A 6,779-nucleotide genomic window follows, 5' to 3' on the forward strand; every position below is an offset into this window, starting at 1 on the left:
GTGAGTTTGTACAGCCTGTCTTCCCTCCCAGGAGCCATTTCCCCGGGGATCAAGATTCCTCCCCCACCCGCCTGCCCACCCACCCCACCACGCAGGGGGTGGGGGAATGTTCTGATAACTAGGGATAAGCCTTTGGACAAGTGGAGCTGGCTCAGGATCTGCAGGGCTCTGTTTCTGACCTGTCTCCACCAGCTGAAGCCTGAGGGGCGGGGTGGGGGGTGTCTTTGTGGACAGGAAGAGAGAGACGGAAAGTAGCGCTCCTCATAGGCCCCTGAATCCCCTAACTTCTCTCCAAGAGGGTTGGCGCCATCTGTCCCCTTGGAGAGTAACGGGGAGGGGGAGAGTACTTGTGCAAATTCCTTGGGCATCACCTGTATTCCCTGGTACCTCCCCCCGGGGGCGTGTCAGGTGTGCCCACATGCACTCGCGCCCCACGCATTCTGTGCAGCCCCGCGGGGGAGGCCGCGGTGGCCCCGCCCCGCCCCAGTGCCCACCGAGGCGAGCCAGCAAGGCAGTGAGCGCCCCCGCGGCCGCCTGGTGAGGTCGCTGCCCCTTGACTTTTCCCGGCTTCGAGGAAACACCTCCTTTTAGAGGAAAGCGAGATGGGGCGGGCAAGCCGGGGAAGCACTGACTCTCTCGGGGAGGCATGAGCCTCATTTTCCAGTCGCGGCGGCAGGGCCGGTGGCACTGGGGACGCCCGGGCGAGGGCCTGACTCAGAGCCAGAACCACAGGGCTCCTCCGCTGTGGCGTCGTCGTCCGGGACCCAGAAGCCAGCAGGTTTATAAGAAACTGCGATTCATCTCTGTCCTCTTCCTCCTCTCTACAGGGGGTCAAGGTTAGCCTTGAGGAAGAACCCACAGCTTGGAGCAAGGAAGGGGCTGGTTCAGATTACCTGGGGGAGCAGACTTACCCGCTTTGACTGAAAGATAGTAGCAGGTCCAGGGTTGCCACCATGAGGAACCTGAAACCCCATCCAAGGAGGGTGTGTTAATCCCCATAGCCCCCAACACAGGGACCAGAGGGGCCTTCAACTCACAAACAGCTCCCACCGGCTCTGCTGTACCCCCTGAGCTGCCGATGAGAAGCAGGGGCGAGAAAGCACAGCTTCTGTTCAGAAAGGTCAGAGCAGAAGCTGGGAGGACTTCCCCACCAGCAGAGGTGGGAAGGCAGCACCCTGCCTCCTGCCAGGAGCTGGTCCCAGAGTACTGCCTCCCCCCACCCACTTCCCCTGCAATGAGCTGCCCAGATCCCTTCTCCATTGGGCACAGTTACCAGGGGCAGCAAGTTGGGAGAACTGAGAATGGCCGCTGCCTTGCACCTCTGCACCAGGAGCTCAAGATCCCTGTGTCTCTGGGATCTGGCGCCATCATCTACCACCACTGCTACCCCTAGCCTGGCCCTAGCTGCATGGCCGAGCCACTTGCTGCCCCCATTCAGCCCCCAGCCCCACTTCCCACCTGTCCAGCATGCCCCACAACTGGCATCCCTCTCAGTATCCCAAAGCAAAGGGCATCCTCCGCAGGTGACTTCTGGAGGACCTGGGATCTTGTCTTGCCCTGAGGTGGGATGGGATGGGATACCTTGCAAGGAGAGAGGGTACAAGCACACAAGTGAACAGGAACTGGCGCTCCTCTGCACTGCCATTCTTACCTGAAAAATGGGACTCCCAGCAATAATAGCCTCTTGGCCTCGGCAGGGGAGGCCGCATTGTGGAGGGCACACAGGATAGCCAGCCAACACTGATAGAGGGCAGTGCGTCTCCATGCCTTAGTCTCTCTGTCTGTGCCGTGGGCACAGTGGTGCCTGCCCAGCGGAACCCACACTAGACAAAGTCGACACCAAGCAGGTGGGGGGGGGGCTGTCTACAGGGGTTCCTTTATTTCATTCTCTCCCCTCCCACCAGCAGCAGTGGTGGTTCCAGAAAGGGGGATGGGGTTCAGGAAGAGATGGGACTTTTCCATTTCCAAACTCACTGAAAGTGAAGGAATAGCAGTGTGTTTGTGGACCTTGAGCCTTAGATGGCGGATGGCAGACGGTGGACAGTGTGTGTGTATTTGTGTGTGTGTGTGTGTGTGTGTGTGTGTGTGTGTGTGTGAGAGAGAGAGAGAGAGAGAGAGAGAGAGAGAGAGAGAGAGACAGATGCATCTCAATTTCCAGCTGCTGCTCTCATTGCCTAACCAGAATCCATGGAATGTCAGAGTATGCTGCTTCTAGTTGGGAAGACATGGAGGCAGACATGGGCAGGGAGCAGTGACGGCAGCCACCCCAGCCTCATGCCCCATTGTGGCCAGAGGCAGAGTCTAGGGGGCCGTCTGAGGGCCCCTCACAAAGCACAAGCTGCCCGTGGCCCTGGGGAGAGGGGCTTGGCAGGACGTCTTATGACACTTCCTGGGCAACGGGGATGTGGGTAGGCAGCAGATCGCAGGCCCCCAGGGACACCGCAGATGTGGTGTCAGAGTGGATCGTGTCTGGGTGCTAAGTGGGGTTAAACTCAAGGTCAGGGCTGGCCAATCCATTTTCACATCAGCATAGCCTTGGGTGCTTTGCATTGCGAGGGCTGGGCCCCAGGTGCCCACAGCAGCTGCAGATGCACTGAGGAAGCCCGATGCCAGGCTCTGTCCCTTGGCTCCGACACCAGTGGGCCCCTGACATCTGCCTGAGCCATACAAAAGGGTGTGTGTGTGTGTGTGTGTGTATGAGAGTGTGTGAGTGTGTCTGTCAGTGTGTGAGCGTGTCTCTCTGTGTGTGTCAATGTGAGAATGTAAGTGTGTGGCCTGTGTTCTGTTTCCTCTTTCAGCCACTGGTCTCACCATGACTCTTAGGGACCTCAGAGAGGGGCCAGCGCTGCGATGTGAGGGGTTGTGGAGAGACAGCAGAAAGAAGTCCCAGGCTTAAGTGGATGAGGTGACTGAACTGCCAAAGCAGCAGGGATGGCATCTGGCGTATCCGACAAAGTCACTGGTTCGTGTCCTGGCTGCTCTGCTTCCCATCCAACTCCCTGTTAATGAGCCTGGGGAAACAGTAGATGGCCCAAGTCCCTGGGATCCTGCACCCATGTGGGAAACCCAGGTGGAGCTCCTGTTCCCTAACTTCAGCCCAGACTAGCTCTGATGGTTGCAATCATCTGGGTAATAAACCAACAGGTGGGACCTGGCATGATAGCGTAGCGGTTAAAGTCCTCGCCCTGAACACGCCGGGATCCCATATGGGCACCGGTTCTAATCCTGGCAGCTCCACTTCCCATACAGCTCCCTGCTTGTGGCCTGGGAAAACAATCGAGGATGGTCTGAAGCTTTGGGATCATGTACCCGCATGGGAGACCCGGAAGAAGCTCCTGGCTCCTGGCTTCAGATCAGCTCAGCTCCGGCTGTTGCAGCCATTTGAGGAATGAACCAGCAGATGGAAGATCTTTCTTTCTGTCTCTCTTCCGCTCTATATATCTGACTTTCCAATAAAAATAAATAAATCTTGGAAAAAATTGCCAAAATGGAAGAATGCCACCAGGCACCCCAGTTTTCTGTTTTTATTTTTAATTGGGAAGGCAGATTTAAAGGTGCAGCATCCCAAGGTTTTGGGCCATCCTCTATTGCTTTTCTAGGCCACAAGTAGGGAGCTGGATGGGAAGCAGAACAGCCAGGACATGAATCAGTTTCCATATGGGTTGCTGGAGCTTGCAGGTGGAGAATTAGCCAGTTGCGCCAATGCTCTAGCCTCGTCTCTGTTCAGTTCTGACACAGGGGCCTGGCCCTGGAGTCTCCTGCTTTGTATCTTTGTGACTTGGCCTTGTCCAGGCCACTGTGGTTAAGATTCATGGTAGGAGTTGAAAATATGGGGAAAGAGGGAAGGAGGGAAAAGGAAGCCCTGGAAAGAAGCTGGAGAGCGCGAGTGGACCCCCGACAGGATGCCGGGTCAATGTGACCAAGAAGGCGCCGGGCAGGTGGATTGGTTTAGCTGGGCAAGGATGTTGGTGAATCCACAGGCAGGAAACCTAGGCTTCTAGGCAGCTGGGGCTTGGGACAGGGTAGAGCTCGGTGTTCCTGGAGTGGAGTTCATGCGGTGGCTAGGCGGCAGTGGGCTGGAAGGAGCTGAAAATACCAGCCTTGGAAGAAGATCCAACAGAAAGGCCGGAGGTGGTCCTTGGGTAGAAACCTCACCTTGTTCCCGTGAGATAGGGCTGGGGGACACGGCTGGCCAGCGATGGGGCTGGCAACTGCCTCACCCCCATGCCCGGCTCACCCACCCCATTTTGATCCACAGCCCTGAGGAAACTGTGTTCTCCCCGCAGACCCGGTGTCTGCCCTGGCTTCTTCCCTCTGACCTATTTTTTTAAATCATTTGATAAGATCCCCCGCCCCCTCCCCTGCCGCCCAAACCAAAGCCTCGGCCCCCTGGGCCCGTCAGCTCCACCGAGTGTCAAAACCTCCCCTGTCACTTTGCGTTGCTTTCCCAGTCCAGCCGGCCCCTCCCGCAGGGCCTGAGAGCGAAGGCTAATTACCCAGCTGCGGAGCGGCCCCTCCCCTGCCTGGTCACCCCAGCCCCGGCAGAGGGGGCCCTGGAAGCCTGCTGGGAGGAGGAGCTGGCACCTCCTGCCCTCTGGCCTATCCCTCGTGGTACTGAACCAAGTCACTGAAGCCAGCTGAGGTAGGCCTGTCCTTGTCACACTGGCTGTCTCACAGCATCCCGGGACATGGGCTCTTGCCCAACAGTCTCATTTTACAGAACAGAAAACAGGCAGAGTCAGAGGAAGGGCCGAGGCCTTGGCCACCCCAGCGCTGCCCCCAGCGCCTGTCTACTTCACCCATTTCACCTACAAGTCTTACTCTCCCATGCCCAGGCCCAGCTGGGCTGCAGCTTCCAGCCCCCTGAGGAACAGGAGTCGGGGCCTTCACCGCTCACCCTGGCCTGCGCCCTGCCTCCTCCCTCCCCACTTTCCCTCCTCTTTCATTCAGCCCCAGCCAAACCCCGAGCCATTCCTTCTCGCCCCACCCTGTGGTGGTAACCAGGTAGAACAGATGGAGCCAACGAGGCAGCCATGCACACGTGATGTGGATGCAAGCGCCTTCTGAGACCCAGAGAACGTGGGCATAGACGTGGGAGAGGCAGGCAGTGGCTGGGCATGCAGAGCATTCCCCCCACCCCCGCACAGACACAGGTGGATAGAGGGAAGACTCTGAGCTGGAGTCAGGTGGGAGCCGCATGGACTCATGGGAACCGAAGAAGCCCCTGGCAAGAGAGGTGGGCTGTTATGCTGCCTGCAAGGGAAGTCAGCCCACCTGCCTGGCAGAGCCTAACTGTGCCATGGAGTGTCGCCAGGAGACACAGGGTAGGGATTGTGGACTGGGGTGGGGGTGGCGGCTGCCCAGGGGTTAACCCCTTAGCTTTCCTCCTCCCTTCCAGTTAGTTCCCTTCCCCTCCTCCCTTACCCAAAGCCTTGGGTATTCCCCCCCAGCCCTCCCCCCTCACCAGGCTGGGTAACTAGACTCTGCTTCCTGCCTGAGATTAAGGGCCTGTCTGCTATGATTCTCCTGGGAAGGGGGTTGCCCAGCCTATCCCCAGGGGCCTCTCTGGATCTCTGGACCTCTAGCCTGGGATGGACAGAACATGGGATAGGATGATGGGTATAAGTGTGTGGGTAGGGGGTTGTGCATGAAGAGCAGGGAGGCAATCAGTGGCTGGGATGGAGACGGGGTAGAGACCCAAAGATACCAGCTCGCCCACCCCATTTTGATCCACAGCCCTGAGGAAACTATGTTCTCCCCGTAGACCCGGGGAGACCTGGAGAAGGGGTGGTTAAAAGCCAGAAGGACCCCAGCGTGGCTGGAGTCCAAGGGGAAGGACTGCCTGGCTTTGCGGGGTGGGGGGGTGGATGTGGAAAGTGGGGAAATGGGAATCTAGCCTGGAGATGAGAGCTGGCGCCCTTGACCTTCAGATGAGGCCTCCCCTCTGTGTTCTCACTGACCACCTGGTGCTGGGGCACTGGAGACTCGGAACTCCTGCAGCTGTCATGGGCGTGGGGGTTCTACAAGTGCCTGTCACTCCCCCCACTACCCCACCCCCGCCTGGTTGCTAATCCGATGGTTCCGGCTCTGCCCTCTGAAGGACTGGCAGGCTGGGCCTGGAGGGGCAGGACAGAGTCAGAGGCCCTAGGAGCTCTGGGAGGCTGGATCTAGGACAAGAGCAAGATGGGGTGGGGCCACGGACCGTGTCATAGGGCTGCCTTGTGGGCTGTGTGCATGCTTGGCGACGTGGGTGCACAGGCTGGTGTGGTCACGCTGCAGGGGCGGTCAGGCTGGGAGGCTTGACAGCTCTGACTTCCGGGAGCTGTCTGGGAGCAGGGGCTGACCCTAATTCATCTTCACAGGCATCACCAGGTGCGCCCAGCCAAGCCTGAGATGGACGCTCACACACAGAGGTGTTCTCTTGAGGCCGCATGACAACCCTTGGCTCTGACCCACCACATGAGGACTAGATGAAGTCCCGTGCCTCGCCACTCTGCATGCGCCGTCCTGGCCACAGAGATGAGGGTAACTCAGACTGGTCCCACAACCAGGGACAGCTGGGGTTGGGGTTCAGACACTGCCACACAGCTAAGTCCACTTGATGGCCCTGGCCTGGCACTCCTGTTGTTTCTCCCAGGCGACTCCTATCTTCCTTGCAGCCCCTTGCTCTGGCCTGCCACTGTCTCGCTGAGTCACCACCTAAGCTCTCTGGCTCTTTGGGGACTGTCCCTTTCTCTCTGTCCATGCACACGCAGAGCCTCATGCGCCGCTCTTCCAAG

The sequence above is a fragment of the Ochotona princeps genome, chromosome 17 (genome assembly GCF_030435755.1).
Source record: "Ochotona princeps isolate mOchPri1 chromosome 17, mOchPri1.hap1, whole genome shotgun sequence".
Taxonomy (NCBI): Eukaryota; Metazoa; Chordata; class Mammalia; order Lagomorpha; family Ochotonidae; genus Ochotona; species Ochotona princeps.